Source organism: Hemitrygon akajei, chromosome 4, assembly GCF_048418815.1.
Source record: "Hemitrygon akajei chromosome 4, sHemAka1.3, whole genome shotgun sequence".
In the NCBI taxonomy this organism is placed as follows: domain Eukaryota; kingdom Metazoa; phylum Chordata; class Chondrichthyes; order Myliobatiformes; family Dasyatidae; genus Hemitrygon; species Hemitrygon akajei.
Genome location: NC_133127.1, coordinates 30,439,707 through 30,466,039, shown reverse-complemented (window position 1 = coordinate 30,466,039; position 26,333 = coordinate 30,439,707).

Sequence of the window (26,333 nt, the reverse complement as noted above, 5' to 3'; positions counted from 1 at the left end):
TGTTTTCGTGGATGGTTGCGAAGAAAAAGCATTTCAGGATGTGTATTGTATCCATTTCTCTGACATTAAAAGTACCTTTGAACCTCCCACAGTAATACCGCGACTTAGCCATTCCCTTCAGTTAAAGAGAGGCCAGCATCCTGCCACCTCACAGATCACATGACTGTGCAATCAACCTCCTCCCAGATACCACCCTTCCTGAGGTATTCTGTTCTTCCTCTCCTCTCCTGCCACTCAAACCATATAGAACATAGAATAGTACAGCACATTACAGGCCCTTAGGCCCACAATGTTGTGCCGACCCTCAAACCCTGCCTCCTATATAATCCCCCACCTTAAATTCCTCCATATACCTGTCTAGTAGTCTCTTAAACTTCACTAGTGTATCTGCCTCCACCACTGACTCAGGCAGTGCATTCCACGCACCAACCACTCTCTGAGTGAAAAACCTTCCTCTAATATCCCCCTTGAACTTCTCTCCCCTTAAATTAAAGCCATGTCCTCTTGTACTGAGCAGTGGTGCCCTGGGGAAGAGGCGCTGGCTGTCCACTCTGTCTATTCCTCTTAATATCTTGTACAGCTCTATCATGTCTCCTGTCATCCTCCTTCTCTCCAAAGAGTAAAGCCCTAGCTCCCTTAATCTCTGATCATAATCCATACTCTCTAAACTAGGCAGCATCCTGGTAAATCTCCTCTGTACCCTTTCCAATGCTTCCACATCCTTCCTCTAGTGAGGCGACCAGAACTGGACACAGTACTCCAAGTGCGGCCTAACCAAAGTTTTATAGAGCTGCATCATTATATTGCGTCTCTTAAACTCTATCCCTCGACTTATGAAAGCTAACACCCCATAAGCTTTCTTAACTACCCTATCTACCTGTGAGGCAACTTTCAGGGATCTGTGGACATGTACCCCCAGATCCCTCTGCTCCTCCACACTACCAAGTATCCTGCCATTTACTTTGTACTCTGCCTTGGAGTTTGTCCTTCCAAAGTGTACCACCTCACACTTCTCTGGGTTGAACTCCATCTGCCACTTCTCAGCCCACTTCTGCATCCTTTCAATGTCTCTCTGCAATCTTCGACAATCCTCTACACTATCTACAACACCACCATCCTTTGTGTCATCTGCAAACTTGCCAACCCACCCTTCCACCCCCACATCCAGGTCATTAATAAAAATCACAAAAAGTAGAGGTCCCAGAACAGATCCTTGTGGGACACCACTAGTCACAACCCTCCAATCTGAATGTACTCCCTCCACCACGACCCTCTGCCTTCTGCAGGCAAGCCTATTCTGAATCCACCTTGTATTATGGAAGTACAGTTACTGTGGCGACCCACATCCCAGCGCACTCGAACCGGCTCACAAAGCGGCGCGCACCGGCATAGAGGCCTGTCCCAAAAAGGGCGCCAAGCCTGCTTCACCAGCAATGGGAAAAGCCCGCGCGCGGGACGGGACTGTGAATACTCGCCCCCTACAGCATTCCCGCCCGGGGAGGGCGGGATCAGGAAGGCTTTAAAGCGAGGCCGCAAAGTTTGAATAAATCTCTTTTGCAACTGCAGCTCACCGACTCCGTGTCGTTATTTCAGCGCTGCGTGTAGCACACCGCTACAATTGGTGACCCCGATGGCCCAAACGATATTTGGGCCGAAGATGAACGACGCCGCATCTGTTCATGCAGTTTCGTTGAAACTGCCAAGCTTCTGGACGCTGCGACCTCACCTATGGTTCCAGCAAGCAGAAGCCCAATTCCACGTTCGGCAGATAACCTCGGATGACACACGTTACTACTACGTGGTGAGCTCCCTCAACCAAGAAACAGCGGCTCAGGTTAAGGAGTTCATACAGTCGACCCCAGCGGACGGCAAATACACAGAATTCAAAGCCCTGCTCATAAGGACTTATGGACTCTCACGGCACGAGCGAGCTGCCCGTTTACTGCACCTGGATGGTTTGGGAGACAAGCCGCCATCGGCTTTGATGAACGAGATGTTCTCCCTGGCCGGAGGTCACAAGTCCTGCCTCATGTTTGAGCAGGCATTCCTGGAGCAGCTGCCTGAGGACATACGCCTGCTGCTGTCCGACGCAGATTTCAGCGACCCCCGGAGGGTAGCGGCCTGGGCGCACGTGCTGTGGAAAGCCAAGAAGGAGAGTGAGGCGTCTGTCGCACAGATCACCAGGCCACGCTCCCAGCAGCAACCAGACCAGGCCCGGCCGCAAGAGCCCGCTAACCCCAGAGGCAGGGGTGAGGAGGTCAACGAACAATGGTGCTTCTACCACCAGTGGTGGGGCACAGAAGCCCGCCGCTATCGCTCGCCCTGCAAGTTCCCGGGAAACGCCAGGGCCAGCCACCGCTGATGGCTACGGCGGCTGGCCATCAGGAAAGCCTCCTGTATGTGTGGGACAAGTGGTCGGGACGCCATTTTTTGGTCGACACCGGAGTCGAGATCAGCGTCTTACCTCCGACGAGTTACGACACCCACAACAGGACACCGAGTCCCACCCTGAGGGCCGTGAACGGCAGCACAGTAAGGACCTACGGCACCCGTATGGTGTGGCTACAGTTCGGCTCCAGCCAGTTCACATGGGACTTCACACTGGCCGCCGTAGCCCAACCGCTTCTGGGTGCGGATTTTTTGCGGGCTCACAGCCTACTGGTCGACCTGCAAGGGAAGAGACTGGTCCACGCCGAGACCTTTCAGACATTCTCCCTGGGTGAAGCCCAGTTGCTAGCCCCACACCTCGACTCCATCACGCTGTCCGACAACGACTTCACCAGAGTCCTGGCGGATTTCCCATCGGTTCTGGCACCGCAGTTCACGGCAGCCATGCCCACACACGGCGTACAGTACCACATCCTGACACAAGGACCACCCCTCCACGCCCATGCTCGAAGGCTTCCCCCGGACAAGCTCCGACTGGCGAAGGAGGAGTTCAAGAGGATGGAGGAATTGGGGATCATACGGTGGTCCGACAGCCCATGGGCCTCCCCCCTGCACATGGTGCCCAAAGCAACAGGGGGCTGGAGACCATGCGGCGACTACCGCAGGCTGAATGAGGCTACAACACCGGACCGCTACCCTGTGCCGCACATTCAGGACTTTGCAGCAAACCTGCACGGCGCACGGATCTTCTCCAAGGTAGACCTCGTCCGGGGATACCATCAAATCCCGATGCATCCGGACGACGTCCCCAAAACAGCACTCATCACCCCTTTCAGCCTTTTCGAGTTCCTCCGCATGCCGTTCAGCCTAAAGAATGCCGCACAGACGTTTCAGCGGTTAATGGACGCGGTGGGACGCAACCTGGACTTCGCATTCATCTATTTGGACGACATCCTTATAGCCAACAGCAGTCGTCAGGAGCATCTGTCCCACCTCCGACAACTCTACACCTGACTGAGTGAATATGGCCTGACAATCAACCTGGCCAAACGCCAGTTCGGGCTCGACACCATCAACTTCCTGGGACACAGGATTACTAAAGACGGGGCAACCCCTCTGCCCACTAAGGTAGACGCAGTCCGCCATTTCCCCCAACCCAACACAATCAAAGGCCTTCAGGAATTTGTGGGTATGGTAAATTTCTACCACCGCTTCCTCCCTTCAGCTGCCCGAATCATGCGCCCCCTGTTCGCCCTGATGTCGGGTAAGGGTAAGGACATTACCTGGGACGAGGAGCCGCCACTTTCATTAAAACCAAAGAAGCCTTGGCAAATGCCGCGATGCTAGTGCACCCCAGAATGGACGTCCCTACCGCCCTCACAGTGGACGCATCTAACACGGCAGTCGGTGGGGTACTGGAGCAACTCATCGCGGGTCGCTGGCAACCCCTGGCGTTTTTCAGCAAACACCTATGACCACCCGAGCTCAAATACAGTGCTTTCGACCGGGAACTGTTGGCGCTATACCTGGCAATCCAGCATTTCAGGTACTTCTTGGAAGGCAGGCCCTTCACCGCGTTCACAGACCACAAACCGCTTACCTTTGCGTTCACGAAGGTGTCCGACCCCTGGTCGTCCCGCCAGCAGCGACATCTGTCCTACATCTCCGAATACACGACGGATGTCCGGCATGTCTCGGGAAAGGACAACGTCATGGCGGACGCCCTCTCCCGCCCTAACATCCAAGCCCTGTCCCAAGGGGTAGACCTTGAGGCGCTGGCGGAGGCGCAGCAGGCAGAGGAGGAGATCCCTAGTTACAGAACCGCAGTCTCCGGTTTGCAGCTCCAGGACCTCCCCGTAGGCCCAGGTGAGAGGACCCTACTCTGTGACGTCACCACCGGCTAACCCCGCCCCATCGTTCCGGCAGCCTGGCGGCGGCGCGTTTTCAACTCCATTCACAACTTAGCTCACCCCTCCATCAGGACAACCGTCCGGCTGGTAGCCAACAGGTTTGTTTGGCACGGACTCCGCAAGCAGGTCAGTGAATGGGCCAAAACGTGCATGCACTGCCAGACGGCCAAGGTGCAGCGGCACACCAAAGTTCTGCTGCAGCAGTTCCACCCCACCCACCGGCGTTTCGACCACATTCATGTGGATATCGTGGGCCCCCTGCCAGTGTCGCGAGGAGCGCGGCACCTCCTGACTATCGTGGACCGGTTCACAAGATGGCCAGAGGCGGTCCCGCTCACTGACACCACCTCTGAATCTTGCACCCGGGCACTGATCGCCACCTGGGTATCTCGCTTTGGTGTACCGGCCCACATTACCTCCGACAGAGGTGCCCAGTTCACCTCCAGCCTGTGGTCAGCTATGGCCAGCCTTTTGGGGACACAGCTGCACCACACAACTGCCTACCACCCACAGTCGAACGGACTAGTGGAGCGTTACTACCGTCACCTAAAGTCGGCTCGCGTGGCCCGCCTCAAAGGGCCTAACTGGGTGGATGAGCTTCCCTGGGTCCTGCTCGGAATCCGCACGGCACCCAAAGAGGATCTGCACACCTCGTCGACCAAGTTGGTGTACGGCACACCCCTGGTCATCCCAAGAGAGTTCATACCAACCCCAAGGGGGCAAGAGGAAGAACCCGCAGCAGTCCTGGGCAGACTATGCGAGAGGCTCGGTAACCTGGCCCCCATACCCACTTCGCAGCATGGACAGAACCCGACCTGCATACCCAAAGACCTGCTAAACTGTAAGTTTGTGTTTGTACGACGGGGCGGACATCGGGCACCGCTACAGCGGCCCTACGAGGGTTTACGGTGATCAGAAACAATGGGTCCACATTCGTGCTGGACGTTGGGGGGAGAGAGGAGGTTTTCTCGGTGGACCAACTCAAACCGGCCCATGTGGACGTGGCGCAGCCGGTCGAGATTCCGGCACCGCGGTGCAGAGGCAGACCTCCCAAACAGAGTCCGACCCAGACTGTGGACATTGGAGGGTGTATCGCCAGTTCTAGGGGGGGTTATGTGGCGACCCACTTCCCAGCGCACTCGAACTGGCTCACAAAGTGGCGCACGCCGGCATTGAGGCCGGTCCCAAAGAGGGCGCCAAGCCTGCTTCACCAGCAAGGGGAAAAGCCCGCACGCGGGACGGGACTGTGAATACTCGCCCCCTACAGCATTCCCGCCTGGGGAGGGCGGGATCAGGAAGGCTTTAAAGCGAGGCCGCAAAGTTTGAATAAATCTCTTTTGCAACTGCAGCTCACCGACTCCGTGTCGTTATTGCAGCGCTGCGTGTAGCACACCGCTACATTACCGTATATTACTGAAACACTACAGAATTGCTTCATTTGACCTTCCCACTCCCCAGCCAATGGAGGATTCTTCTTTGTCAAAAAGAGGATCGGGTGCCCTCCCTGCATTGTCTTCTGTGGATTCAACAAAATCACTGTTAAGGTGTAATTGGGCAGAGTTGGCTCACTGGGCCAGCAAGGCCGGTTACCGTGTCGTTATCTCTCAATAAAATAAAAATGCTTCACCTGTAGATTTGCCAACTGCCCAGGGTTATCTCGCAGTTTCCAGGAATTAAAACATCAATCAAAAGACCCTGCTGTGACCTATTCTGGAGAAAGCTAAACAGCAGTTTAAAAATACATTCTGCCTTGCCTTCATTATCATCAAAGCATTTCACTGGCTATGAAAATGCTATAAACAGTGTAAAATGTTTAACTGGCATTATCGTTGAATAACAATAGATTTGTTCTTTTCCTATTTGGCAAGGGAAAGTGTCGCTCTGTGAAGATGGATTGTTTGATGAACATCAGAGTAAGAGTGTGGAACAAGCTGCCAGTGGATGCAGGTTCAATCTCAACATTTCAGAGAAATTTAGACAAGTGTATGGAAGGGAGGGCTATGGTCCCCATGAAGATTGATGGGACAAGGCAGTTTAATAGTTTGGCAGGAACCAGATGGGCCAAAGGGCCTGTTTTGGGTGCTGGAGTGTTCTATGACTCCATCAGTGGGAGAAACAAGGTCATGTGACAAAACCTCCAGGACTCTTCCAAATGGAATTGGTAGCCGAAATGATGTGTGACTCGAAGTCAGAGGTGAGGGCCTGAGCTGGGTGTGGAACACTTGCCCCTTTCGTACCTATAGTAGCCATGTTCTCCTGCACTGACTGTAAACGGTATGGGAGCACGCCTGAGAACGGCAATGAGGTGTGTGAAGCTCTAACTGGTTCATGTCTCCATAGTGAAAGTCAGTCTGCTGTACTCAACAACTGGGGCCTCTACAAGAAAAGTCTGAGTACTGATTGTAGATATTTCAGCACAAAATTGGCTCTTTGGGGATCCACTGGAACTGATATGAACTCCAGTGTAGGCTACAATACTTCAGAACCAATCCCATACTGAAACTCAAACATGATATGTGAATTTTCCCTGTTCCTACTCACACATAAAAAAATTCCATTTCATTTGATCCCAGTAAATAATCACACTCAAACAGCAAAATTTTAAGCAACTTCTGTGATACCTACAATCAAATTTGGTGTCTAGTGGACATTCTGTTACCTCCACCTGTTCTTCACCCAGCAGCCTATAGTACTGCTCAAATTCATGATAAATTTAACTTGCTCTGACAGCACACAGAACATAGAACAGTCCAGCCCAGGAAGGAACAGGCCCATCAGCTCATAACCCCTGTGTAAATTGCGACACCAATTTAAATTAATCTCATCTGATGCACATCCCTCTATTCCTTACCAGTTCATGTGCTGTACAGATGTTACCACCATTTCTGCTTCCACTACGTACCCACTGACCTAACGCTCTGTGTTTAAAAATGTGCGCCATAACTCTCCTTTAAACTCGCCCCCTCTCACCTTAAAGCTATGCCCTCTAGTACTTGCCATTTCTAACCCAGGAGAAAGACTCTGACTATCCACTGTATATCTGCCTGACTTCTCCTCTTTCTTTCCAGTCCTGATGAAGGCCCTCAGCCTGGAATGTCGACTGTTCGCTCTTTTCTGTGGATGCCCGGCCCGCTGAGTTCCTCCAGCATTTTGTGTGTGTTGCTTGGATTTCCAGCATCTGCAGATATTCTTTTGTTTGATCTATTGTATCTGTTCCTCTCATAATTTCATAGAAGTCTTTCAGGTCTCCCTTTAAACTTGGCTACTCCAGGGGAAAAAAAATCCTAAGCTCGTCCAACATCTCATCATAGCTGATTAGAACTGCACTGAATAATTCCAATGTGACTAAGCTAAAGTTATAGATTGATTGATTGATTGATAGATGCAGTTGAAATACAAACCCTTCTGGCCCAACGAGCCTGTGATACTCAATTACACCATGTGACCAAGTAACCTATGAACAAGTACATCTTTGGAATATGGGTGGAAGCTGGAGCACCTGGAGGAAAGCCACACAATCACGGGCAGAACATGCGAACTCCTTACAGACAGTGGTGGGAATTGACCCCGGGTAGGTGGTGCTCATGGTTTACCCCCTCTTATACCGAGGAATGAAGGCAAGTTCTGTGTACACCTTTTTTTAACCGCTTGTGTTGCCACACTCAGGGTGCTTTGAGCATGCACTGCAAGATGGGCTGAATGGCCTAATTCTGCTCCAATGTCTTATGGTCTAAGATCCCTCCGATAGGTAAAGCGAGTGAGGAAGAACCTGCGAGTTGCCACTACCACGTTGCAATCGCTCGCGTGGAAGAGCAGTTGCAACGTGTTATGGTGCCGCAAAACATCTTTCCGAGCATTGTATTATCTTTAGTTCACTGAAAATAAAGAAAGGTTCTTTCCTTTTACAGTCTTTGATGACAGCAGATATATTATCAGAGTAACACACAGAACACTGGGGGAACTCAGCAGGATGTATTACAGTATGAAATATTAACAATATCATATTGCCAGACTCACAGCAAGTGGCTGCATCGAATGCTGCGCCACAGACTGGAAGGAGCACGGAAGAAACCTGCTATCCACAGGAGTGGGAATGTGGAATTTCAGCTGGCCATGGATCGGGTTGGATTTGAGGGTTGTCACAGGGGGCGAGGTGGAAAGTGAAGCTCCCTGAACTCAGAACAATGGTATCACTGTGCAGTTCTTTTCAGAGAGTCTGTTGCATGCCAGGGAATCACTGAGAGAGTGGAAAACAAGAGAAAGTTGAATGTAACCATCGGGGGATAGAGGCACAAGCTTCATTTTTTCTCTTGTTGCTGATAATAATCACTGGGTCTCCTCAAAGTGAGCCTTTTTTTAGAGGTTGTCTTATTCTCATTCTACTATCTGTAATCCTTGTATCCTTTATGTAAAGACTTGAAAGATTTGATTGTCCAGTTAACAGAGATGAGGAGGAATTTCTTTAGCCAGAGAGTGGTGAATCTGTGGAATTCTTTGCCATAGGAGCTAAGGAGGCCAAGTCTTTATTCATATTTAAGGCAGAGGTTGATAGATTCTCGATTAGTCAGAGCATGAAGGGATACAGAGAGAAGGCAGGAGATTGGGGCTGAGAGGAAAATTGGATCAGTCATAATGAAATGGCAGAGCAGACCTGATGGGCCAAATTGCCTAATTCTGCTGCTATATCTTATGGTCTTAATTCATATAGCCTCGAGATCCATGATCCTGGTGGTGGCTGTAAGGAACCCTTTCGCTGTAAACTGCAGGGGCAGATCAGGATTATAATTTGTTACCATTCTTTTGATTATTTTCAGCCAATTGCTGACCTTAGGAAAAAGCTACATTCTCTGACCATTTTTTTGGTACACTTGTACACCTACTTGTAAATGCAAATATCTAACCAACCAATCACTTGGCAGCAACTCAATGCATAAGAGGTCAGGAGGTTCAGTTGTTGTTCAGACCAAACATCAGGATGTGAAAGAAGTGTAATCTAAGTGACTGACCTTGGAATAATTGTTGGTGTCAGGCGGGTAGTTTGAGTATCAGAAGCTGCTTATCTCCTGCGATTTTTATGCACAGCAATCTCTAGCATTTACAGAGAATGTTGCAAAAAACAACAAAAAAATCACATCCAGTTAGCAGCAGTTGTCGGCGAAAATGCCTTATTAATGAGACAGGTCAGAGGAAATGGCCAGACTGGTTCAAGCTACATAACTCAAGTAACCACGTGTTACAACAGTGGTGTGCGAAAGATAATCTCCGAATGCAGAAAGTGTTGAACCTTGAAGTGGATGGGTTACAGCAGCAGAAAACCATAAACATGCACTTGGTGGCGACTTCATTAAGTACAGCAGGAACCTAATAAAGTGGCCACTGAGTGTATATGCAGTCAGGGAGAAGAAGGTCTGTTATTCATTAATGAAGTTAGTTGTGATATGAAGTGACAGTAAATATATTTTATTCAAGCAAGCAGGTTCCGTTGACAGTACTTACAATTCCAAGAGGATTTGATCAAGATAGAATTCACACAGCTTTCGTGGCTCTTGCTGATGCTAAATTAGCTAAGGCTTGAATTGCATCCAATAGAAGCACAGGGGCAATTCATTGTATTTACTGTATGATCTTCATCTGGTCTCCTTATGGAGAAGAACTTGCCTTATGGAAAATAATTTGAGTGCAAAGAATTTAGACGTAAATTTATTGTTCATGCATGACACTATCTTAGATGTATGTACACCATCTTAAATGTTTATAATTCTGTGCTGCTTAAATGTTCATCAAGAAGACCAGTTTGTAATTGGTCTGCCAAATTTATTCTTTTAGTAAAAAGAATTACCTACTTGGCCAAAGTTTAGATAGCATTAAAGTATGTTATATTGGCAAAGCTGAAACTTAGAACTTTGAATACCTTTGCTATCAGGATTGCTGTTATGTCAATGGATTTATCCTATTGCCCATGAATTCTATCAAAAGATATATAGAAAAGTAAGGTCCAATTCTAAGTCAAGGATCAAACAAATTATTTCTTGCCCTGAAAGTTGGCAGCAGAATCTGTGAGGCCAATTTAAGTGTGGCCATTGTTTAAAGCAGTCCAATGAGCTCTCTAGCAGGACTTAATAATTATGTATACTATATTAACAAGACTTTTGATATTTGGGGATAATGAAAGATTTTGATCAATTTTGATCAATTAGTTAACTGGGACTTTTGTTTAGCTTCATTAGTATAACTGACTTCACCAAAGATAGAGCAAATGTTTTCTGCACTGTGTATGATAATAAGTGCAATACCATTCTCCAGACCAGTCAAAATTTATTTTCATTGGTAACTCAAATCAATTTTAATACTTCCAAAATTTTTAAGTGTGTACTTAAATAAATCTAATCCCGTTTCATTGTACATGCTTTGGAAGTTTACACTCTAATAAAATTTGGTTATTCTTGTTAAGGCCTCGATGGCAGCCTGTTCTGCCATCCACCAGGCTCCATATCAAGAACAGAGCTTTGCTGTGTCACCCTCGTCCTTCCACTTCAGCAGTATCTTCAAGATTATCTGGTACAAATGATTTACTTACTTTTATGTTTTTTTAGAAGAGAAGGAAGACGGGAAAGTTGGATTGGGCAAACACTTTTGTTCTGGATGAGAAATATAACTGTTGGAAATGATATTTTCCCACATTCTCACATCAATTCCAGCATTAGGAACTTTGGAAGTAATTCAGAAGGTGTGTGGCTCGGGTGGTTGATGGTTGGGTTGAGTTGTTCTTCAAACTTGGCAGTCCATTTGCAGGTGGGTCATCACCATACGAGAAGACATCATCAGTATTCTGTTCAATTGTGGTGTGTATTCCAGACGCTTGGCCTTTATATACTTAACAATCAGCTGATTGGTCATTATTACGGAAATTCAGTTGTGACGTAGGGAGGGGATCTCATTGCTGATTGGATGTATGGTGAACTCTGTGTGTTATAATTTGGAATTTTGCCCGCATTGGCTTATAAATAGGATTGAGGTCTACGTGTCTGCTTACAGAATTGTTTGCTGAAAACCACGCTTCTAGGAGTTCTTTTGCATGCTGCATGTTTGCTTATGCCGTGACTTTCATTGATATCCAGTCAAATTTATGCCATTCTCAGTCTTCATGGGTAGGGATAAGGGAGAGCTGGTCATGTCACTTAACAGCCAGTTGATGTTCATGTACGCCTGTGGATAGTTTTCTCCCAATTTGACCATCATAATATTTGCTGTGTCCCTGCACCGGATTTTTAGATCACGTTGGTCTTGTCCAATAGCTTGGATTGTTTTTTTGTCTGCAGAATGCTCCATCATGTATAATAGGAGCTTGATGTAAAGTAGTATTATTTCAGGGCTGATCCTTTTCCACTTCAGGAGAAGTATTTTTAGTACATTCTTACGTTAACTTTCAATCCCTTGCTGCTAGATGAGGTGGCCCTTGGATTAGGGAATTGGAGATGAGGTAGAACCCAGAGGTAATCCGGATAGAAATGTATTTGTTTCCATCATTTTCTTACGGATTGAAACTTAGAAGGCATTTTCACCCTCATGCTCTGCATCAAAAGACATGTTACATACGATCCAGGCGTTGTCATGCATGCATTTATAAGGCACACAATTATGTGGGACTCCATATAAGGCTGAAGAATTTGACAAAACTAATCATCCAGCCATAGTAAATTAGGAACAGTAGTTTTGCCCCTCAAACCTACTCAGATATTCAATAAAGTCTGATTGTAAACACAACTAGAGATTCCTGTCCTTCCCGAGTTCCCTTTTTATCTATCTCTGCCTAAAATACCCTTTGTGAAACAGAGTTTCTGATCGTCTGAGAGAAAAAAAATAAACTTCATGTTTAACATAAGTGGCTGTTCTCTTTTTTAAAACAGGGATCCTACTCCTACTAGGAGAGCCAGTGGACAGAAACCTAGCCTGGCCAACCATTGTTCCTAAATCAATCTATCCATTTCAGTTATCAGTCTCATACGGTAAACCTGATCTGGACTGCTTCCAGTTCATTCAGTCCATCCTTAGGTAAGGATACCAATGTACACTCGATATAAAATTCAATAATTTAGGATAACTACTCATTTTAGTTCATGTAGGAATTGACCAGTTCTGATGGAAGACCACTGATCTATAACACTGTTATTTTTTCTTCCTCCACAGTTATTGCCTGATCTAGTATCCAGTAACAACTGCATTCTGCATTTCACAGTTCCAGCACGTTATTCTTTCCTAACTTCCTCAGTCACCCTCCCTCCAAGAATTACTAAACATTCTTCAAGGCAGATCAGACATGATTAACTAGATGGCACCAGAAAGAAGTGTGTCATCTGAACAAACTGTCTGGGCATGACCCGAGTTCTCGCTATCTCCCCATCTCCACAAATTAAACCATATTAGCAGAGATTGGGCACCCCTTACCTGAAATGCTTGAGGTCAGAAGTGTTTCAGATTTTGGATTTTTTCGGATTCTGAAACATAGAATGAGTTAGATTGGGATCACCATAATTTCTGACTCTGAATTCATGTGCTACCAGTTAGCAGTCTTTGTCTTACACTTGTTCATCACACAGATGTACTTAACAGTAAAAAATATTACTTACCATTATTAATGGAATTATAAAATGCGTGCAGGGTAACAGAAGCAGCACAGTAGCATTAGAAGAATCAGCTGTTGTACAATAACAAACAATGTGAGGCTTTCAGTCTCCACCTACGATGTTGTGATTAAAAGGTTACAGTATACTGTATTTGTATTTTACTTTTTATAGGCTTTATGTAAAATATAAAAGCAATCAGCATTGTAAATTTGTTCTGGTGTTAGATTTTCATCAATGACAGTCTTGGCAAACTCATCAATGGATTTTTCTCTGCTGCTTTGTATTCAGCAGATGCTTTAAAAATTTAATGCCGTGCCTTTTTTTAAATTTCTTGTGTTGAATATTCACAATTACCTTCAATTCTCAGTTCGTCGTGATAGATCTTTGTTTTTTTTATGATCAGCACACCATTAAGCAGCTGATGTTCACTCTGACGCTGACAAATGCACTCTTTCAATATGCATTCGAGATCTTCATTTTTCGCTTTATGCAGTGTTTTTCCATTTTTCTTTACTTCTGCTCATTATGTGTCTGAGGTGGTTTCTCAGAACTGTCTGTGTGTACGGAGACCTGCACATCACCTGGGACCCTTCCTAGCGCCTTGTGGAATTTTCCATTTGTCATATCATGTCACAGCCCGAAAGAACTTCGGATTCTTGGATTTCCATATAGGGGTACTCACTTTATCAGTTTTGTTGATAATCCTGTTTTCCTTTGCACTGAGAAAATCTAGCATTTTTAGCTTTTATATTTCTCGCACCTGTAATACTTTTGCTTCCCATTGGAGTATTCAGCACTCCAGATCTCTGCAAGTATGGGGAGAATAAAAACTAATCTATGACTAATGTAGGGAATTCTGTAAGTGGGTTAGCACAGACACAGTGGGCTGAAGGAGCCGTTCTGTATTGTATCTCTCTGTGACTGCTCTCACTAGTATCCTCTATAACTGAGCATAACTATAATACTTTATATTAAATCACAAATATTATGGCTCCCATTGGAACCACAAATCCCTTAGAACTACTTTATGTTCTCTGTTAACTCTAGTGGAGGTAATGGATTTAAGATGCATTTAGACAGATAATTAAATAGGCAAAACATAGAAGGCCTGGTCCTCATGTGGATGGGATTTGTGTAGATAGGCAAAATGTCAGTATGGACATAGTGGGCCAAAGGGTCTTTTTCTGTGCTGTCCAACTCTGACTCCATGACATATGATGTAAAGTGAAGACTGCCATTCATTTTTCCCTTCAGAAATTTTTTGTAAAGTCCATAGATAACAATGCATATTTTCTTATTTCTCAATCAAACTCGTTTTATGATATTCCTCTCATTAAAAATACAATTAAAAATCAGCAAGCATCAAGAATTCTGCTAATAGTGTTGAAATATTAAAAAGTTCAGACATAATCTTGAAAACAAAGTAGATTTTGAAGTCAGCTTTGCCAAATGCATAGCAGCTTTTACCAGTAAGATCTACAGAGCCTCTTTGCAACCTGATCAATGCCTCAATGTCACTGCTCAGAATAAAAAAGCTTCCAATCAGATATGCCTTTAATAATTTACTTTCCACATAGTCAACTGAAATACAATAAAGCAGTTGAAACTAAAATTATAAAAAGCTTTGAGCTAATAAATTGTGTTCATGTATACTCTACAGCTATTTTAAATTGTTGAAGCCATGAATTAACACTCCCTGTAATACAAGTTTCAAAGAACTGCTTCAACGATCAAAGGTAAAATAATCAAAGATTCTGAAATGCCAAGTAACAATGGAAATTTATACAAAGCCATCAAGTTTTAGGTCCTTGAAGTTAAAATTATGAAAGACACAGAAAGAGCAGAGATTCTGCAGATGCTGGAAATCCAGAGTAACACACACAGAGTGTTCGAGGAACACAGCAGGTCAGACTACATCCATGGGAATGAATAACAGCAACGGTTCAGGCCGAGCCTCTTCACTGGGACTGGGAAGGAAGGGGGAAGATGCCAGAATAAGAAGGGGCGGGAAGGAAATGAGTACAAGCTAGAAGGTGATAGATGTGAAGCCAGGTGGGTGAGGGCAAGGGTGGGAATGAAGTAAGAAGCTGGGAGGCAATAGGTGGAAAAGGTAAAAGATTGGAGAAGAAGAAGGAATCTGATAGGAGAGTGGACCATGGAGAAAGGAAGGGTGGAGAGGCACCACCGGGAAGTGATAGGCAGGTGAGAAGAAGAAGTAAGATGGGAACCAGAGTGGGAAATGAAGCAGAGGGAAGGGAGAAGTTGGAAAATTGTTAGAAATTGGAGAAATCGATGTTCAGGCCTTCAGATTAGAAGCTACCTAGATGGAATATAAGATGTTGTTCCTCCAAATTGAGAGAGGTCTCATCACACAGAAGAGGAATTGGGAGTGGAATGGCAATGGTTAGCCACTTTAAAATCCTGCTATTTGAAGATGGAGCGAAGGTGGTTGATAAAGCGGTTCCCCGATCTACATTGAGTCTCACCAATGTGGAGGAGGCTGTAGTTTGGGCATTGGATACAGTAAATGACCCCAACAGATTAGCAGTTGAGGAACCTGGAAGGCCTGTTTAGTGGAGGTGAGAGAAGAGATGAATGGGCAATTGTAGCACCTTGCCACTTGCAGGGGTAAGTACTAGAAGGGAGATTAGTCGGGAGGGACAACTGGACAAGAGAATCACAGAGGGAGTGATCCCTGTGGAAAGCAGACAGTGGGGGAAGGCAAAGGTGTTTGTGGCAGGGTTCCATTGAAGATGGCAGAAGTTGCAGAGAATGATGTGTTGGATGCAGTGGCTCATGGATTGGTACGTGAGGGCAGGAGGAACTCTATCCCTGCTAGGGTGGCAGGAAGATGGGGTGCGAGTGAATGTTTGGGAAATGGAGGAGATTAGGGTGAGGGCAACATCAATGCTGGAGAAAGGGAAACTCCATTCGTTGTCAAAGGAGGACATCTTAGATGTCCTTTAAAGGAAAGCCTCATCCTGAGAACAGATTCGGCAGAGACAAAGGAACTAAGAAAAGAAAATGGCATATTTATAGGAGACAAGGTGGAAAGAGGTATAGTCAAGATAGCTGTGGGAATCAGTAGGTTTATAAAAGATTTCATTAGACAGTAGATGGTATAAACAGTCTTATGATTCTGCATCTTGACCCAGGAGATCTGCAAGTGTTTTGTAATCTATTGTAACTTTTAAAAAACAAAACCTAAACTTATAATCATCTGATTAGATTCACTTTTGAGATTAGTTCTGCTGCAGGAGAAAATACACAAACATCTGACAGGATTGTGTGCTAATGGAGATAGATGCCTCTTTCTATACTAAAGATGAGTTTGATCAGTGCATTCAGTCCAGATAAATAAAGTCCAGTTACATAGGACAACTGTTTGGTCAGGAGATAAAATACACGATCAATTTGCAGGCTGTTTTTACCCAGGCTCAGTCTGCAGCTGTTCAGTAGGGTATGACCATCTGCAGAGGGTACGTTACATCATTAATCAGGGATCTGAGCTGCTTGGGAAATGTCCGACATGACAGCAATGTTCGGAATGATTGTTGTAATTTATAAATATATAATTTGTTTAACATTAGGACATTCACTTTCTAAAATATGAAAACAAGTAATGTCAATTAGGAATTACAGAGGAAAATCCAAAATTTGATAGGATGTCCTGAAAAAATCGTGTTGTCAAAGTCGCTGCAGATGCTGGGGTACCCAGAAATGTGAGTTATGTGCTTAACACACCACACCCGTTATTTGCTATGCAGGCAGCTCACAATCCTTGTGTTGGCTGCACATTTATAGTGATATCAGCATCCAATTAATATGGTGATGGGCTACATAGAAACATAGAAAACCTACAGCACAATACAGACCCCTCGGCCCACAAAATTGTGCTGAACATGTCCCAAACTTAGAAATTACTAGGCTTACCCATAGCCCCCTATTTTCGTAAGCTCCATGTACCTATCTAAAAGTCTCTTAAAAGGCCCTATCGTTTCTGCCTCCACCACCGTCGCTGGCAGCCCATTACACGCACTCACCACTCTGCGTAATAAACTTACCCCTCTCTTCTGTACCTACTCCCCAGCACCTTAAACCTGTGTCCTCTTGTGGCAACCATTTCAGCCTGGGAAAAAGCCTCTGACTATCCACACGATCAATGCCTCTCATCATTGGGCTAGATGTATCTATCGATTTTGTGGATGACCTTAGTGGTAAAATGACCTTGAGCCCAAAAGAGGAGGTGTGCTGTGGTTGGTGCAGGTGAGGCTGACCTGGAAAGTTGTGATGACTTGGATGTAGTGCCAGAAGCAATGGAGAGGTAGAAAATATGGGAAATATGCTATAACTGCAGGTTACACAGCGAACAATGGGAAGAGATAACCATTGTATGTGTCCAGGACTAAGAAAAGGGCAGGATAAATCATTTTGGATGCTACCCACCCAGTAAACTGCCTTTTTTATAAAGATCCCTTCTGAAAAGCAGTATAGGACTATTAAAACAAAAACTTCACATCATCTTAAACAAATTCTTTCGCCAGGCACTGAATCTCATCGACCATTCCTTTAGCCCCTCCCCTCTATCTATACCTCAGTAACAGTACTGGCATGAAAATGTTTTAAACCACTTCTTATAATCACTATCTTCCCTCTGCATTAACAGGGATGGAGTTCCTTTTGTCCTTACCTAACACCCCATGAGCCTCTGCATCCAGCACATCATTCACAACTACTGCCATCTACATGCACCCTTGCTGAGCTCATCAATTTCATCAGCTTTGCCTCCAACTTCCACCCTGCCCTCAAATTTACCTGCTCCATTGCTGACACATCTCCCCCTCCATCTTGAAAGATAAACTGTTTTTCAATATCTATTATAATCCTACCGGCTCCCTTGACCATACCTCTTTCCACTCTCTCCTGTAAAAATAAAAATTCCCCTTTTCTCCATTCCTTATTTGTTCCCAGGACGCTACCACCAAACACATCTTTACCTCCCTCTCACTCTCTGCCTTCCATAGGGATCACTCCCTCCATTGTCCATTCATCCCTCCCCACTAATCTCCCTCCTAGCCCTTATCACAGAAACAGAAATGCCACACCTGCCCATTCGCCTCCTCCTTCGCCTCCTGTCAGGGCCCCAAACAGTTCTTCCAGGTGAGGCAACACTTCACCCGTTGGGGTTGTCAGTGCTCCCAATGCAGCCTCCTTGACATTGATGAGACCTGACCTAGGCTGGGGGACCACTTTGTTGGGCACCTTGGCTTCATCTTAAAAAAAAAATCAGGATTTCCCAAGGCCAGCCATTTTAATTCCAATCCCCATTCCCATTCTGACATGTTAGTCCATGGCCTCCTCTACCATGATGAGGCCACTGTCTGGTTGGAGGGCCAACACCTCATATTTCACATGGGTAGCATCTGACCTGATGACATGAACATTGATTTCTCCAACTTACCGTAATATTTTCACCTCACCTTTTCTTCTTCTTCAATTCCTCTCTTTTACCTCTTCTTTTCTCCTCACCTGCCTATTTCCGAACCTCCACCCCCCCCCCCCCCACCTTCTCCCATGGTCCACTCTCCTCTCCTATCAGATTTCTCCTCCAGCACTTTATCTTTTCCACCTGTCGCCTCCCAGCTTCTTACTTCACCCCCTCCCCCACCCACCTGTCTTCACCTATCATCGTCTAGCTTGCACTCCTTCCATTCCACCAACTTCTTATTCTGGCTTCTTCCCACTTCCTTTCAAATCCTGACGAATGGTCTCATGTGTGCTGTGCTTTGCTCTTACAATAGAAGTACCTGTAGGTTGATGCACACCGGGTCCTTGCTAGCTGGACATAAATGGAGTCACCAGTGGTCAGAAGAATGGTGAATCTGGGACTCATTACTGCCCTAGGAGCTGAAGTGACAGTAGGTTGACCATCTCAAGGGTTTAAGGCCAAAGAAGATTAACCTCTTAAATAAAGTACATTTCACCTTTGCATTAGACCTTGAACTCCTACCAAAATATCTGTCCACAGCAGAGAAATTAAGGAAAGTAGACTTTTTTAAACATTCCGACAACAACACTGCAACTATCACCAAAGCTTCATCAAAAATTGTCATATGTGCAGGATCTCACACTGTTTCACAGAATCCTTCCCATTTCCCTGAATGTTCTAACATACAATTCACTAACCTTTCTGGGCAGAGCACGTACAAATGACAATGGGGGACAGTTTCGATGAAGCTTTGGTGATATAAAGGTGCACTCACCCTTTGATGAAGGGTTGCGGCCCAAAATGTCGACTGTGCTCTTTTCCTAGATACTGCCTGGCCTACTGTGTGTTTCTGGGCAGATCTTGCATTTCAATTCATACTCTCCTCTGAGATTCCCTGCTTCACTCAAGCATCCTGAATACAGAAGCTCCTTTTCTAGTTTTTGAGATACAGCATATAATTGGTCCTTTCGGCCTTTCAAAGTGCTCTGCCCAGATACCTCTGATTTAACTCAAGCCGAATCATGGGACAATTTACAATGACCAAGTTCCCTATTAATGGGTACATCTTTGGACTGTGGGAGGAATCCAGAGCATCTGGAGGAAGCCCACACATTCCACGGGGAAGACATACAGACTCCTTACAGATAACGTTGGAACTGAACTCTGAAATCTGTCACCGCAAGCTGTAATAGCATCGCACTAACCACTACACTACCGTGGTGCCCCGAGAGGATCTACCATGGGTCCTTTAGATCCCATTCCAAAAGTCCATAAAACACAGGAGCAGAATTAGACCATTTGGCCTATTGACTGCTCTTTCATTTCATCGTGGCTGATATATTATCCTTGTCAACCCGATATTCCTGCCTTCTCCCTGTAACATTTGACACCCTTATTAATCAAAACGTATTAAACTCCACTTAATATATAATCCAATGACCACTTTTAGATCCCATTCCACAGGCTACACCACATTATCGAATATATCCAGTGGTGTTCTGTTCCATATTCACCACACATGGTTTTTGTTGATGTTTGTAAATTGCAGCTCTTTCTAAATAATGTACTGTTGGGGTGTTGAAATTCCACCTCTGTTAATTGCTTTACATGGAGCGAGTTGAGTCCCTGGTGAGTCTGAAGGATTGGTCTCAGTCACTAAACACAGTGTACTAATTTGCCATTCTGTAAGACTCTAGTTATTCAGTGTTTTGTTGTCTATTGATTGCACCTGTGGCTTTAATTCTTTTGGTCAGATAGTCTACTCTGCAGCACTTACAGCTGTTACTCAAGAAGTTTTAATAAGCCTTCATTTATCCTGTTCCTTTTCCTGGTTTTGTTATTGTATGAGATGTCTGTCTGCCTCAGAAAGATGCATGGTACGGGTATTGATTGAGCTCACATCTATGAACTCCAGGGTGCCCAGATTCATTACATGTAATTTCTCTTACCACGGGTAGTAATTCATCTGCTGCTGATTTTGACCAAGATCTTAATTTTTCCCTTGGCAGAATTCTTTTAAAATGTTGTAATGTCTGCAAAGTTGACATTTGATTTAGTGATGGGCATGTTCATCAGACAACACTTTGAAAATATTAGGAAGAAACAGGTTGGTACTACCACTTAAAAGGTACATATTGAATAAAAAATATAAACAAGACACTTGTTGAGAATAACTCTGTTTTCAGTGTTCCAGCTTTCATCCTAAGCTGCCTATTGCCTCTCCCTCTCTATCTTTCTCTCTGCCTCTTGAGTGGCCATATCCTCAGCTATCTTCCAACCACTACTGAACTGACATACTGTCTTCTCATTACTACCATCAGGGAGGAGGTACAGGAGCCTGACGATGCATACTTACGTTAATATATATTATATATTGAAATTTGTAGTATACTTTTTCTTTTGCATTGTACTGCTTCTGCAAAAGAACAGTGTTCATAGCATAGGTCAGTGATAATAATTCTGATTCTGATATAGTCCATTGATAATTTTATAATTTATATGGATTTTGTGCTTTTGTGAGCATTTGACTCATTATTATGATCCGTGGGTTATGACTGAAGAAAAGATGGCTGAAGTCACTTTGCACTACACTGCCAGAGTGTTTATTTTTAGCGAAGATAGCAAAAAGAAACCTGCTAATAATTACAAAAGGATATTGTGGTGAACTACATATACCTGTCTGGACAAGCCCCCCTGCTGACTGCTCCTGTGGCTCCTCCCACAGACCCCGGTATAAAGGCGATTGGAGCCACAGACCCTTCCTCAGTCTCCAGGATGTCGTGTGATGGTCACTTGCTGCTTGTGCTTTCTTCCAGCCAATAAAAGCCTACCTTAACCCACGTCTCAGAGTTATTGATGGTGCATCAGATATCTACAAGAAAACACAATTAAAGTGCCTATAAAAAGTATTCACCCCACTTGGAAGTTTTCATGTTTTGTCACAATGGATTTAATTTGACTTTTTTGACACTGATCAACAGAATCAGACTCTGTCATGCCAAAGTGAAAACAGATCTCTACAAAGTCATCTAAATTAATTACAAATATAAAACACAAGTATAAATATTCACCCCCCCCCCCCCGAGTATGACACACCAAACCATCACTGGTGCAGTCAGATGGTTTTAGAAGTCACATAGTTAGTTAAATGGAGATCTGTTTCTGGAGACCTCTGCAGTCAAGGTGGTTCAATTGATTGTAGTTAAAAAAAAAATACAACTGTATCTGGAAGCTCCAACTGCTGGTTAGTCAGTATTCTGCCAAAAACTACACTATGAAGGCAAAGCAGCTTCGCGAAAAGGTTATTGAAAAGTACAATTCAGGAGATGGATACAAGAAAATTTCCAAGTCCCTGAATATCCCTTGCCTATTTATTATGTGTGGTGTAAGCCAAACACCGCGCATCATCAAAAACACACCATCCCTGCTGTGAAGCATGGTGGTGGCTGCATCGTGCTGTGGAAATGCTTCACTGCAGCAGTTAAGTCACTCATCATGAATTGGAAAGAATATGGCACAGCTGTAAATCTGGCTAGAGCAGGCCGTCCTCAAAAACAGAGTGACTGTGCAAGAGGGGGACTAGTGAGGGAGGCCACCAAGAGACCCATGACAACTCTGGAGGAGTTGCAAGCTTCATTGGCTGAGATGGGAGAGATGGCAAATACAATAACTGTTGGCCCGGGTGCTTCATCAATCGCAGCTTTATGGGAGAGTGGCAAAGTGAAAGCCACTGTTAAAAAAAACTCACATGAAATCTCCGCTAGAGCTTGCCAGAAAGCATGTGGGAGACTCTGAAGTCAGCTGGAAGAAGGTTCTATGGTCTGCTGAAACCAAAATTGCGCTTTTTGGCCATCAGGCTAAATGCTACTGAATGTGTGGTGTAAGCCAAACACCGCACATCATCAAAAACACACCATCCCTGCCGTGAAGCACGGTGGTGGCTGCATCGTGCTGTGCGGATGCTTCACTGCAGCAGGCCCTGGAAGGCTGTGAAGGTAGAGGGTAAAATGATACAAGAAAATCCTGGAGAAGAACGTGATGCAGTCTCCAAACGAACTGCGACTTGGGAGGTTTATTCTCCAGCAAGACAGTGACCCCAAGCAAAAAGCCAAAGCTACACAGGAACGGCTTAAAAACAACATAGTTAATGTCCAGGAGTGGCCAAGTCAGGGGCCAAGAACTCAACCCAATTGAGAATTTGTGGCTGGACTTGAAAAAGGCTGTTCACTCACAATCCCCATGCAATCTGACAGAGCTTGAGCAGTTTAGCAAAGAAGACAGGGGAAATTTGCAGTGTCCAGATGTGCAAAGCTGATAAGAGACCTATCCACACAGACTCAAGGCTGTAATTGCTGTCAAAGGTGCATCCACTAAATACTGACTTGAACTTATGCAATCAATTATTTTGTGTTTTATATTTGTAATTTATTTTTGTAGAGGTGTACTTTCACTTTGACATGAAATAATCTTTTTCTGTTGATCGGTGTCAAAAAAACCCAAATTAAATCCACTATGATTCAATATTGTAAAACTATAAAACATGAAAACTTCTGGGGAGGGGTGTGGGTGAATAATTTCTATAAGCACTGTATAGCTGTATACCATGTCCAGTGTGAACTTCTGGCAGCTCGATTTCTCTCTCTTTCTCCCAACTGAGTGTGTTTTTTAGACACAAGGACATACCACAGAGTGAATTAGAATATGATGCACCCCACTATGTAGTTACAGTCATATTACAAAATAAACAGAATTATCTATCTTAAATACAAGTATGCAAACAACATATACACATCATTTACACATCCCCGTAGCTAAAGAAATGGAATATTGCACCTTGTATGGTTGAAAAGGCACAGTAAAGCCAACCCATTATAAGAAGATGCCGGGGGAGGAAGATGATAAAGTGCACACACTCACCGCAATGACAGCAGAATGACGGGGGGGGGGGGGGGTGGTGTGTGTGTGTATGTGCCTAACTGCATACCAGTACAGAGGAAAGCCAATAGTTTTCTTGTCTACATTCTGACCACCTGAGATTTTCCTTTACTGGCCCTAGAAGAGCTACTGCATCTTGGCGCAAGTGTCACAGTCAGCAGCAACATCCTCCAGGTCCTAGGGTCTGATCTTGCACTTCCTTAAAGCATTCTTCATCTGATCCTTATAGCGGTTCTTCGGCTCTCCAGCTGAGCGTCGACCATGATGTAGCTGGCCGTATAACACTCTGCGGGGTAGCCGACATGCAGGCATCCTTATCATGTGCCCCAGCCACTGCAGCTGACGCTGGGTAATCATGGCCTCAATACTTCTGCAGTTGGTCTTTACAAGTATTTCAGTGTGAGGCACCCGCTCACGCCAGGTAATTCCCAGCTTGCGCTGAAGGCAGCTTATGTGGAAGCGCTCCAAGGACTTGATGTGGCGGCTGTAGGTTACCCAAGCTTCACAGCCATAAAGGAGGGTGGTGACACAGACCGCTTGGTATACGGCGACCTTTGTGGAGGGACGAAGGCTCCCGTTCTGAAAGACTCTACGCTGAAGTCTCCCAAAGGCAGCTGATGCCTGTTTAATGCAGCTCTGGATGTCGTTGTCAATGCTGCTATCCTCAGAGAGAACGCTCCCCAGATATTTGAAAGATGGCACCACTGACAGCTTTTCATCACTAACGGTGAAGGCAGGTAGGGTGGGTGGGACACTGGTACTCCAATGGCAAACCACTTCTGTCTTGGTGGTATTGACAGTCAGCCCCATCGGGCTGTACGCTCTCACCGCCACAGCAAGGACAGTCTGAAGATCCTCTGGAGTATGGGCCACAAGAGCACAGTCATCTGCATACTGCAGCTCCAGGACCCATTCTCTATGGAGTTTGGTGGTTGTGTGGAGCCTCCTGATGTTAAAGAGGTTGCATAATTTTTACAATGCTGTCAAGACCATCTACGGCCCAATAAATTGATGCGTTACTCCCTTGAAAACAGCAGATGGTCTAACACTTCTGAAGAATCGGAATCCCATTCTTCTGAGGTGGGCTGAGCATTTTAACACCCTGCTTAATCAGGATTCTGACGCAGACCCCACCATCCTGGACGAACTGTACCTGATTAGCATGGCCCTGTAGAACTTGAAGCATCAAGCGGCAACCTCAAGCAGAGGTGGAAGGAACAGTAGCTAGCCAAACCTCAGCTTTTTGGCTGTCAACGCCATCAGAATTTGAATGGATGCATTCATAAACATTCAAAAGTATTTAAAAACATTTTTTTAAATTGTGGGCATGCTGTGTTGGCATTGGAATATGTGGCAACATCTGTGGGCTACCCCAGCACATTCTCGAGTGTGTTGGTTGTTAATGCAAAGGACGCAGCTCACTGTATGTTTTGATGTACATGTGATAAATAAATTTGAATCTTAAAAACTTATTAATGTGGAAAGATGCACATCTGTTTGATTACATAGTATCTCTTGGAAAAACAGGTATTACATTTCAGGCTTTCTGCCAAAGGCAATATTTACTGTTTGTACAGTTTCTGTCACGAATGCAGATAAGCAAAGTTTACTTGGGCAATGAACTCATCTGTGATCGCAGTGTGGTTTTCATTGCTCAGCTTTGTGTTTGTGTCTATAACACAAGAGCTTCTTTTAACCCTCACACCTTCATCTTCATTTGTGGTGAGACCAAGCAGAGATACACAACATTTCTGTGAGCAGTTGACAATACACTGTCTGACCATAAAACAGAATGTGCTGGAAACAGTATAGATCATGTAACATTGTTGAAAAGAAAGGTAAATGCTACAAACCTGTGATACACTACATTTCCCCCTCCCCCCCCCCCCCCCCCCCCCGTTCACTGGCTGTGTTGTACCTGCTCTGATGTTCAGATTGGATTAGTGCATTACCATCACATGCACCGAGAAACAATGGCAGTAATAACATCAAAAGTGACAGCAACAGTCCCAACATCAGAAGCTTGTAATGCATGCTGTTCGTACAGATCAAATGCATTGAGGTAGAATAAGGTAAAACAATAACAATGTGGAATACAGTAAGTTGTAAAATTTATTGTCTTTGTGGCAGCAGTATATTGCAATACATAATAATAGAAAAAACATGAATTACAGTAAATATATATAGTTAAATAAGTAGTGCAAAAATAAAAATTAAAAAATAGTGAGGTAGCATTTATGGGTTCAGTGTCCATTCAGAAATGAGATGGCAGAGGGAAAGAAGCTGAATCTGAATCATTGAGTGTGTGCCTTCAGGTTTCGGTACCTCCCTCCTGACGGTGGCAATGAGAACAAGGCACATCTGGGTGATGGGGTCCTTAGCGATGGATGCCATCTTTTTGAGGCATCGCTTCTTGAAGATGTCCTGGATTCAGTTCAATTCAAGTTTAATTGTCATTCAACCATATGTGAATACTCATGAATACAGCCAAACGAGACACCGTTACTCTGGGGCCAAGGTGCAAAACACAGTACCAATATCACACACAGCGCATACAAGATAGCAAGCATGCAGTAAAAGAGTTCAAACTACGAAGGCGGGTGCCCGTGATGGAGGTGGCTAAGCTTATAACTCTGCAGTTTATTTCAATCCTGTGAAGCAGCACCTCCCCATACCAGACAGCGATGCAGCCAGTTAGAATGCTCTCTACCGTACGTCCGTAGAAATTTGCAAGTGTAGGTAAACGATAAAGTGCAAGATCATAACAAGTTCAAGTTCAGTTTATTCTCATTCATCTGTACTCATGTATACCGCCAAACAAAACGATGTCCTTCCAGACATGGTACACAACGCAGTATATATAATTCACACAGGTAACACATAAAGTAACATTGCCACAAATAAATTAACAATTATTAAGATGCAGATATGATACAAGGTAAAAAGTAAACAGTATAATGCTTCTTACACTACAGGCCTAATGAGTCC